General features: G+C 32.9%; 1 non-coding gene across 1 annotated transcript; it reads right to left on the bottom strand.

The window, feature by feature from the left end:
* Nucleotides 1-3,228: 3,228 nt before the first annotated feature.
* Nucleotides 3,229-3,330, bottom strand: LOC136065599 (U6 spliceosomal RNA). Its single transcript, XR_010627231.1, has one exon. It is a non-coding gene; the product is annotated as a U6 spliceosomal RNA (small nuclear RNA).
* Nucleotides 3,331-11,584: the final 8,254 nt, after the last annotated feature.

Raw genomic sequence — 11,584 nt, 5'->3', positions numbered from 1 at the left:
GAGCTAGGTGATTAACAGGAGAAGATTATATTCGTTTTAATTTTCTACGGTATATTCTCAATGATCATTAATTCCAAAAGAAGTTATCCCCATGTCTGATATAAAACCTAAAAGATGCTTGGGATGGGTGCATTTTGAATTTCGTTTAAGAAAATGGGCCCAGATGTAGCAGTGTTAGAGAGGAGAGACTGTCCTTTACATGTAGGGGAGGAAAGGAATATGAATGCAGCTACCTTTCAACGGCATTTACTGACATAAACATTAGACAATCTTGATTCTTGCGAGTGATTTAAAGCATTGGTACTTTATTTTCCTAGCATACAACATTGGATAACTCTCAGTCTCACCCAACCAAAAAAAGACGGTTGAAGAAATCCAGCAAAAAAATTCCAAATATGGAAATACTCATCCAACCAAAATTTGGTAACTCCATGCGCAATCTCCTTAATCAGTGTTGTTGGCCTTTCAGTTAAATTAAGAAGTGTTTGGCCAACATTTGAATTCACTGTTTGGAAGTTTGGAGGGAGAGAATACATAATTACATATCGTTTTCTCTTATTTGAATGTCTTAAAAATTAAGGGTATATTTGGTATGCTATAATAACTCCTATAATAGAATAGTTTTTTTTTTTTTTTTTTTTGATAAACTGTAATGGAATTGTTATTCATGTGTAATAGCAATTCGGTCATTTGGTTGTATTTTTACTACATGGATTACTTATTTACATTGAAATAACTATTCTTTAAATTGAAAAATAGTTATTTTTCTTTAAAATAGATATAATAGTTATTCCTTACTGCATATAATATGTTTTAATATTAATATATTTTTAAAAATGTAAAGTTTCTTTATACATCATCTTTTACAAGCTTTTCATATGTAACAATCAAACTTATGGACAGTAACAGTTATTCCATTACAATGTTTTCTATTCTTTACCAAATGGACCCTAAGCAGTAGGAGATTGGGAGGAGAATTGATATCCCACTAGTTTGTTTGGATATTTAAGAAACTAAAATGGAAATGAGATAAAATTATATGATATCATATAAATTGAAAATTATGTCAATCTTTTATTCAATTCAAAGAAACATATATAAATTGACATCATAAGGACAAATTTAACAATGAAAAAAAAAATTAATATAGCTATAACTCTTCTGCTCCAAAATCCCTTAGTTGTGTGGATCTAAAAATGAGGTGTTTGGATATATATCTTACCCTTCCAAATCTCCTTAAACGTTAAACCCTTTCTTGCTCTCTTTGAAAAAAAAAAAAAAATCCAAACATGGTGCATTCAACTTCATCCCCATCTCATTTCCCTCTTCTCCCCTTCCACACGCAGTAACACACTATCGGTGGCCAGTGGCCACTCTTAAGAGATTTATCTATATAAATTATCTATCATGTGTGCCATAAGTTGATAACTTGTACCATGAGAACTAGTAGTGATGGGGAGTCTAACCACCTACAATTAAGTCAAAGTTGGCCTCCACCGCTTCAATTTTACATGCATCACCAAATTCAATGTCACCATCATTGTTGCCTCACAACCATAGATTTAAAAACTAGACCGAACCTACCGGTCGAACTAGTTCAACTAGGAATTGAGCACCAATTTGGTCTTATAAAAACCCAAAAACTAGCCAAAATCAGTCAAAAACCAATAAAAACTAAAAACTAGGAGCAAAAACAGTTCATTAATTGTACCGGTTTTTAAAACTATGCTCGGGTCTTTAACTCCTTCACTCCACATCTTCGACTTTGACCACAATTTACAATTTAGATTAAAGCCTAACTTCTCCCCTTCTAGCCCCCCAAATGATACATCCTAACTAGAAGGGATGAAATTAGGATTTGAACTAAGAGGCCACAACATAAACCAAAAACATTTCATGAAAATTCAAACAAGCATTTAATTAGTGTAGGGTTAGGATTTGTGGTCCAAGTCCAAAATAATGAATTTGTAGAGTATGAGTAAAAGAGCTAGGTTAAATATGGAATCAACAACAACGAATCACAACCTTCAAGCACAAACCAACATGAATTTACATGTAAAGAATGGATATCCGAAGAGCTATATTATTGATTATCCGATGAACACAGATCTTAGGGTTACAGTCAAGTTCTTCCTCTCTCTTTCCCTCTTCCCTTCTATTAGGAGCTTCTTTCCTTTATATAACATCCCTTCTCTTCATCTTCATCGTTCACTTGTACCTCATCCGTGAGTCTACTTGAGTATATGTCATGTCAAGCATTTCCTTTAGCTCTGTGTGAGTGGCGGTAGGTAAGGATACACTGTTCAAGGGTCTTCTCTACATAAATGCAGCCAGAAAAGTTGCTTCAGAGCATTAAATACGGTGGTAGCAGCTTTCCTTTTAGATATTTCTCCATCCTTATCGTCTCCCAGTGTACTCAGAGCTTATCTTGATCAGGAGGAGTCCTCGGAAGATCATCCTAACCTTTTATTCGTTCAATTGATCCCTACTATTCGCGTCAGAGGAGTGTAACCTCTTCGGACAAAAGGCGACCTCTTCGGATTGTAATCATTTTTCCCTCTGTGAGTCCCTCTTCTAGATGGGCCTTGCCCTTGCCATCTCCTTTTTCTCGGTCGCACAGTAGTCCTCATATGGGCTCTCGGCCTACTATATTGGATTGGGCCATTTTCCCCCCACAATTAGTATTGGCAAAATATCAACAAAAAAGCCAAAAGTAATTGTATTTGAATTATTTACATTTTTACTTTTCTTAAATCAAATATTATACCTGATTTTTCCATAATCCACAAATAAAACAAAATTCATATTTATTATTTAACGAACAAAGTTTAGTTACAAAATTAGTTGTAACCTACAACCTTACTCAATATCTTTTTCAATTTTGACAAATCTACCATTAGATTGCATATTTTTCTTATATCCTCTATACTTGCAAAATATTTAGAAACTTAAAGGTCAATAGTTATGTCATCAATAAATTGTTTAAAATACAAGTTTTTGTAATTTGAAATTATGCATAATATATAAATTTATAAATCATATACTAAATAATACCCGACTAGCAAAATTTGACATGTATATTAAGTGCTTAAAGAATATGCAATTTAACAGTTAAATTTTCAAAACATGTAGAAATATTTATTTTATTGAGTAATGTTTATTTTGTAGCTAAACTTTGTCTTTATTTAAATCTATCATCAAGATTTTTCAAACTAAAAAGCAAATGGACAAAATTTAGACCATTTCTCGAATATGCGTGTCATCCTTGCGCAGGGGCCATGCTAATCTTCTCCATATCGTTCCAATTTTATCGGATGTCCCCGAAGGGACTTATGCCAAAAAAAAAAAAGGACAAAATTTAAATTATGATTTGATCATTATCAACATGTTATAACATGACGCGTTAATTTGTGTAAAATGAACAAATGAGACAGGAAAATAAGATAAGAATCTTTTTAGGGAGATCCAACAATTGCTGATGAGTGGCCGTCCATTGTGTGACAGATTGACATTAGTGTGAAAAAACTTATATTGTTGGGTTGAAAATCCTACCTAACTTCATCAGATTTTAGCACATAGTTGGATTTAATTTGGCTCAGACGATCATAAGAGTTGCATGCTCATTACAAATTGGGTTCTGAGTTGGCTTCGTTAATTAATTTCCTTTAAAAAAGTAGGTTAGTGTATTTACAACAGTTAGTGTAAAAATTTCTGACTACATTAGCTTTAACTTTTTTTGTTTTACAAAACTACTCTCAAAAGTACTGCATCAAATTAAATTTTTCACTGTATATTTTATTTAAATAATCATTTCTAATTATTATTTCTGTCTTTTTTTTTAATTACTTTCCTTTATATTCAATCATCTCTCTAATCCAGCAGACCAGTTCCCTCTATTCTTTCGTCTCTCTTGCCCATCTCTCTCTCATCTAGCTCTCTCTCACACACACACTGGCGTCACCCTTAGTGACTTCGACTATGACAAGGCCGAAGACCCACATTAAAAAAATCACTATTGGTAAAATGTAACAGCTGTAATGTTTTCTTTAAGTAATTTGGCACCTTTTTTACCAAATAAAGAAGCAATGAAAACTCTTCATTCCCCAACCATCAACTTTTATAAAAGGTATAAGTAGTTTAGTTAAAAGCATTCACATAAGTCCGTGTATAAGTGTGTATAATAGAAAAAATGCTCAAATTTACACATTTTTGTTCAAAAATAGCCCACATCAGTCCGTTTAAAATCTTTTAAAATCGTGTAAAATTATCCCCGAGCTACAGTACTCGTGTAAATTTACACGGGTACTGTAGCTCATGTATTTATTTTTTTATTAATTTTTTTTCTCTCTCATCTCTGGTTGGTTTCCGTTTCTTTCACTCCTCATTTACTCTCTGCTTCAACCACTCATCTGTAAGCTCTTCTTTCTTCAAGCATTTTTTTCAGAGGAATGGGTCTTCGCAGCCGTAGGAGGAATGGGTCTTCAAGCATTTTTTTCGTTCTTCTTTCTTCAAGCGAGAGTTGAAGGAGGCTCTAATCAACCATGAGAATGGGTCTGGGTTTTGGCTTGATCAACCATGAGAATGGGTCTTTGCAGCCGCAGGAGGAATGGGTCTTCAAGCATTTTTTCATTCTTCTTTCTTCAACCATGAGAATGGGTCTTTGCAGCCGCAGGAGGAATGGGTCTTCATTTTTTCATTCTTCTTTCTTCAACCATGAGAATGGGTCTGGGTTTCGGCTTGATCTGGGTTCGGCTCCGATCAACCTTGAGAATGAGAAAAAAAAAAAAAAAAATTTTCTCTTTTCCCCAAACCCTAGCTTAGCTTTTTCTTTCTTAGAAATATCACTCTGAACGAAATGGGGTAGAATCTAAAATGGGCTAGGGTGGGCTTTAAATAGAGTAGTTTATCATATTCCACCTCAATAACACTAGTTACACATAATATTCTACATAGGTGTTTTGGTAAAAAGACCTCCCAAAAAAAAAAAAGATTCGTTTTGGAAAATAACACGATTAAATTTTTTATTTTTATTTTACTAACGTATGCTTTTAGAAAATATAATAGTAAATCATTTTAGAAAAATTTTTATAGGAAAATAAAAAGTGACCAACTCTTTTAACAATTTTTCATAAAATTTTTTCTAAATTGATGATTAAGGGTCTGTTTGGGATTTTTTTTTTTTTTTTCTAAACTAAAAATTTTTTACTGAAAGTATTATAAATAAAGATAAAATTTAGTTGAAATAGTACGTCGAACTCATGAATAGTATCAAAAAGTAAAGTGAGGCTATAAATAGTAGCAAAAATAAGTTGAATGGTAAAATAATATGGTTTTTTAAGATGAAGCCAAATTCACACAAACATTAACTAATCCTTAAATTATTACCCCAAAAAAAAAAAAAACTATAGAACGAAACTAATTAACTTTTTCTTTTTCAACGACCAAAGGTATGCAACTTTTTTAGAGACCAAAGGTAATTAACAACATGTTGATAATGATTTGATCATTATCAACATGTTATAACATGACGCGTTAATTTGTGTAAAATGAACAAATGAGACAGGAAAAATAAGATGAAGAATCTTTTTAGGGAGATCCAACAATTGCTGATGAGTGGCCGTCCATTGTGTGACAGATTGACATTAGTGTGAAAAAACTTATATTGTTGGGTTGAAAATCCTACCTAACTTCATCAGATTTAGCACATAGTTGGATTTAATTTGGCTCAGACGATCATAAGAGTTGCATGCTCATTACAAATTGGGTTCTGAGTTGGCTTCGTTAATTAATTTCCTTTAAAAAAGTAGGTTAGTGTATTTACAACAGTTAGTGTAAAAATTTCTGACTACATTAGCTTTAACTTTTTTGTTTTACAAAACTACTCTCAAAAGTACTGCATCAAATTAAATTTTTTCACTGTATATTTTATTTAAATAATCATTTCTAATTATTATTTCTGTCTTTTTTTTAATTACTTTCCTTTATATTCAATCATCTCTCTAATCAGCAGACCAGTTCCCTCTATTCTTTCGTCTCTCTTGCCCATCTCTCTCTCATCTAGCTCTCTCTCACACACACACATGGCGTCACCCTTAGTGACTTCGACTATGACAAGGCCGAAGACCCACATTAAAAAATCACTATTGGTAAAATGTAACAGCTGTAATGTTTTCTTAAGTATTTGGCACCTTTTTTACCAAATAAAGAAGCAATGAAAACTCTTCATTCCCAACCATCAACTTTTTAAAAGGTATAAGTAGTTTAGTTAAAAGCATTCACATAAGTCCGTGTATAAGTGTGTATAATAGAAAAAATGCTCAAATTTACACATTTTTGTTCAAAAATAGCCCACATCAGTCCGTTTAAAATCTTTTAAAATCGTGTAAAATTATCCCCGAGCTACAGTACTCGTGTAAATTTACACGGGTACTGTAGCTCATGTATTTATTTTTTTATTAATTTTTTTTCTCTCTCATCTCTGGTTGGTTTCCGTTTCTTTCACTCCTCATTTACTCTCTGCTTCAACCACTCATCTGTAGCTCTTCTTCTTCAAGCATTTTTTTCAGAGGAATGGGTCTTCGCAGCCGTAGGAGGAATGGGTCTTCAAGCATTTTTTTCGTTCTTTCTTCTTCAAGCGAGAGTTGAAGGAGGCTCTAATCAACCATGAGAATGGGTCTGGTTTTGGCTTGATCAACCAATGAGAATGGGTCTTTGCAGCCGCAGGAGGAATGGGTCTTCAAGCATTTTTTTCATTCTTCTTTCTTCTTCAACCATGAGAATGGGTCTTTGCAGCCGCAGGAGGAATGGGTCTTCATTTTTTCATTCTTCTTTCTTCAACCATGAGAATGGGTCTGGGTTTCGGCTTGATCTGGGTGGCTCCGATCAACCTTGAGAATGAGAAAAAAAAAAAAAAAAGCACAACCAAGTAATAAATCTGGGTTTCGACTTGATGGTGGTTGGTGGTTGGGTGATGATACGGTGGTTGGGTCTGAGAGAGAGAGAGAGAGAGGATAAGTGAGAAAATAATAAAAAATGTAAAATAATGTATATTTTATTGAATAAATGTGTAAATAAATAAACTGATGTGGGTGTCTTGTAAAAATAAATGTGTAAAATAGAAAAAGTAAGTTTAAACGTGTAAAATGGGAAAAAAATTTGCATCTACTGATGCGAATGCTCTAACTAGTGTTTTAAGATATTTGTTAATAGATCATTTTAGGAAAAAAAAATAAATCAGTTTTATGAAAAAATATAAAAATCTGTAAAAAAAAAAAAAAAAACTTTTTTCTTTTTCTATAAAAAGCTTCTATAAATATTTTCAAAATTATTACTCTTATGGCATCAGTTAATTTTTTCCAAATATAAAAAAGAAACAACTAAAACAAAATTTCGAACTCATCTATGAGTTTTGAATCCTAAACCTAATCCTCATGGCCTAATAGTCTAATTATTATGAGTTAAAAGTTATAATTCACAAATTTCCATCATACTTTTGAGTGACAAATTTGCATTACTACCTGCCTTCTTTGGAGTTAAAGTTGGTAGATTATTTAAATGTTTTAGTAATTGAATGCTTAATACCTCATACGGAAGCTTTTTTTTTTTTTTAATAATGTAAGAGAATTTTATCAAAATTAGTTGCAAGTTGAAGAGAATACTACAAAATTTGACTAGCAACTAACCCCATCTGCTATAACCAATTACTGGGTAATACTGGGTGAGCTATAAGTAGTTGATCCTCATGTCTAGGAGGCATACTGAAACCAATGTATCAAGGTTATCTTTCAAAAATTGGGTAATACTACGTGGAAAGAGTCATGAGTCATGACCTAGATTTAGAATCTTGAGAATGTTTGTTTGTTTGTTTTGTTTGTTTTGTTTTTTTTTTTTTTTAATGAAAAGTATTCCTGAGAATGTTGCTTAAACAGGAGGAGACGCATGCATTAAGTGCACGAGTTAATTATAACATGGCAAAAATCGGTTGAAGCACAGTGTGGATACTCTAATGTCTCTCTCATGATGTTCCATTTAAAGTTTCTCTATTTCTTTATTTTAACAAATTAATTATTATTGTGTAATGTCTGCCGCTAATAGGTACATTCATGAAAGATTCACGATGCTAAGTGGCCCAGGCAAGGTGGTGATTTCTCATTTGGTGACATAGATTGCTGTATCTTGTTTGCTTATAGAAAATATCCCAGAAGAGGGAGATATTAAAGCATTACAGCACCCACCTCACCAAACTACCTTAATGGAATGCCCACATTAGATTTTTCTAAGCCTTTCCAATCACTTTGCCACAATTCTATTTCTCTTCCCACCTTTATAAATAGCTTATGTTCTTCTTTTTCTTTCAGAAATCATAGTGGTTTACAAGCTAGCCTAGAACTCCAAGGCCAATGAAGATCATGACATTGTCAATGCTTTTACTAATGATGGCAAACTTGGCTTGCGGCATGAACCGGAGGATGTTGATGATCGAAGCTGATTCAGAGAGCATGACAGTGACTGAGCAACCAAGCAAGGTGAAAGAGAACGAGGTAAGGAGCTTGAACAATGAGAAAGACTCGGATCCAAATAATCACCATAGCATTCCAAGACAATCGTTTGGGGGTTGGGACGATCACCCGCCAGGTCCTGGTCCTGATCAAATTCCGTAGGTTCCGCTATATAAACAACTTGTACAATATGTGAAAAATTCGAAGCATAATTGAGCTTACCTGTAGGATATTGCACAGCTACGTGGTGTTTGGGACTTGTGGTGCATGTAGATGGTTCGAGGTATTTCAATTCTCAAGTTTGGAAGCACTATATATATGAACTATGAAGCCACATTAGAAGCGTGGTTTGAACTTTTTGCAAAAGAATGTCTTTCATCTCGGCAACATGTCCCTGTCTATCTCTGTTTTTGTTTTCATTATTATTATTATTTTCCTTTCTCTCTTCAATGGTTCGATAGGACTAGACTACTAGGTAAAGTTCTTGAGGGATTTTCTGATACACCCCTCAACTAGGGAGAGAGGTGCTAATCGATGTAAAGACCAACATTTTTAAGTAATATTTGTTAGAGTAATGATCAAAATTTATAATTTCCCAACAACATATAATATCAGAAGTTTAGCACCAGTAACTGATTATCAATACTCAAACCTCTTTTTTTCCATTAAAAAAAAATTTCTCAACCTTTTTTTGTTTGGCTCCAAGCTTTTAGCATACCTTCATACTGTGGTTAGTTGTCTGTAACTTTCGAATAGATCCATAATTTTTTTTCCGCCACTCACAGTTTGTCACATAAATAGAAGTGACAAAAATTGTACACTTTTTTGTGATACTAAAATTTTTGCTCTTGTTATCTCAGGACTTGTAAGAAACTTATTAATTTACTATCAATGATAATCGTGATGCACAAAGGGAACAGATCAAGTGATCGTTTATATTGAAGAATTTTTTTTTTTTTTTTTATGAACTTATATTGAAGAATTTTAAGTACAAATAGAATTTAAAGTACATATATAGGTTTGTTCGAACTACGAACAAGTCCAGACCACTGAGAGCAGCTTGATCCGAATTGGCTTAAATTGGGCTGCGGCGCTGGCGCTGCGCTATTCAACAATATGTCAGTCAATGATCAGAAAATTCAACTTGACATTTTGGTAACCAAAGCTCTGATCATTTTGGGCCTTAAGACCCTGAGCTTGTTGCTTTACATGACGGTCCCAAGGCTCGAAGTCCAGGATCCAATCGATTTTTTACTTTCCTTTTTCTGGAAAGCATAAATAGAATAGATTTATTAGATTTACAATGAATCGAGCCATTGAGGGACCGAACCCAAACAATTCTACCATGGGTACTTGAAACTAAATTAATTAACACAATGAAACCCATAACTAAAATATTAAAAAGAAAGAGGAGGGAAATCAAAAGACTCAAAGGCTAAGCTACTAATTAGTAATTAGTACTCGCGTGAGGTTCCCCACTCCAACAGTCCACGAAACATGGAAAGAGTATTTTTCTCCGAGGCACATCATTTAGCGTGCGATTGGATTGCATTGAGGGAGAAAATTTTTTGCATTTTACTGAAAAAATGGTGAGAATGGTGATGGGTCTATTTTTTAGTACTATTCATGGGTCCACTATACTATTTTAATTATTTTTTAGGTTTATCTACAATACATTTAATAATAAATTTTCAATTTCAGCAAAATAAGCGGTATCTAAACATACCCTTAATTGTAACGTTAGTTATGTGATGCCGTTCGAGGATGATCTCCCCAAAATATGTAAGGCCTTCCTCAGTAAAGATGGATTAGTCTTACACTCTATAGACAAAAAGCCAAAAATTTCCTGCTCTTAAGGGTTCCACAGAGTCACAAATTATTTTTAATGTCCCACCGATTAACTTTAACCAAACATGATAACTTGGAAAGGTGAAAAAGAAAGGTAAAAGAAAATCCTGCCCAACATTGGGAAATTTTGCCTAATTTTTTGACATTTCGTTGTTGATATTTTCAAAGCAAGCCCCCACCCAGATTGATACAAAGACACTAATTCCAGCGTTTCTCACTCTTTAATTCTGAGTCCTTTGAAAAACCATCTCCATTGCAAAGTTCAAAAAGCTTCTTTTTATTATAGTAGGACTAGGAGTTAGCTAGGACAGCACTAGCTGATGCTTTTCTTCGAGCAATCCTTCATCATTCACTGTAAGCTTTTTAACAGAGAAGACTGTAGGGTATCTCTCATGTGAGCTTCTGAGGTTTCTAGATATAAAGTAGTTAACATGTTTCATCAAATAAAAAAAAATAAAAAAGGTTGATAGCTTGTTATCATAATTTCTATCTGATTCATCCATCAATAATCTTGAATCCTTAAGCTTTGTGCTTGATTTAGCTGGTTCCATCTTCGGAGATGTTTGAAAGCCAACTAATTAAGATGGCCCAAAAATTTTAATGATTCAAGCAAAGCCCTACTGGATGAGCTTACTTGTCTCTAGGGTTTACTTAAGGAACCTTTTTTTTTTAACGAAAGAGCATAACTTTTATATAATATGAAGGAAAAAGTTTAGTTATAAAATTGGTTGTAATTTAGAGTCACAAACTTATAAAATGTTTCTTTTATTTGAAGTGAATTTTGAAAAATCCACCATTGGATTATATATTCTTCTTATATCCTCCATACTTGCCAAATTTATAGAAAATTAAAAATTAATAGTTATGTCATCAATAAATTGTTTAAATTGCAAGTTTTTGTAGTTTAAAATTATGCATAAAATATAAACTTGTAGACCATATAGTAAATAATATCCGATTAACACAAAATTTTATTATCCGATTGACACAAAATTTGACATGTGTATTAAAAGTGTAAAGAACATGCAATTTAACTGTTAAATTTTCAAAATATGCAGAAATATTTATTTTATTAAGTAAGTTAGTAGGCTTAGCGTATAACCAATTTTGTAACTAAATTTTGTTCTAATTTTAATAAACTGAATTTATCTTTTATCATGAGCTGACACTATGCTTTTTGCAACTCAACAAAAATAAATTGCACCAAATTTGTCACACTCTTATCAAAATCTTCCATC

The sequence above is a fragment of the Quercus suber genome, unplaced genomic scaffold (assembly GCF_002906115.3).
Source record: "Quercus suber isolate HL8 unplaced genomic scaffold, Cork oak 2.0 scaffold_1040, whole genome shotgun sequence".
Lineage (NCBI taxonomy): Eukaryota > Viridiplantae > Streptophyta > Magnoliopsida > Fagales > Fagaceae > Quercus > Quercus suber.
Note: the sequence above shows the minus strand (reverse complement) of the source record. Positions and strands in the feature narration are given on the sequence as shown.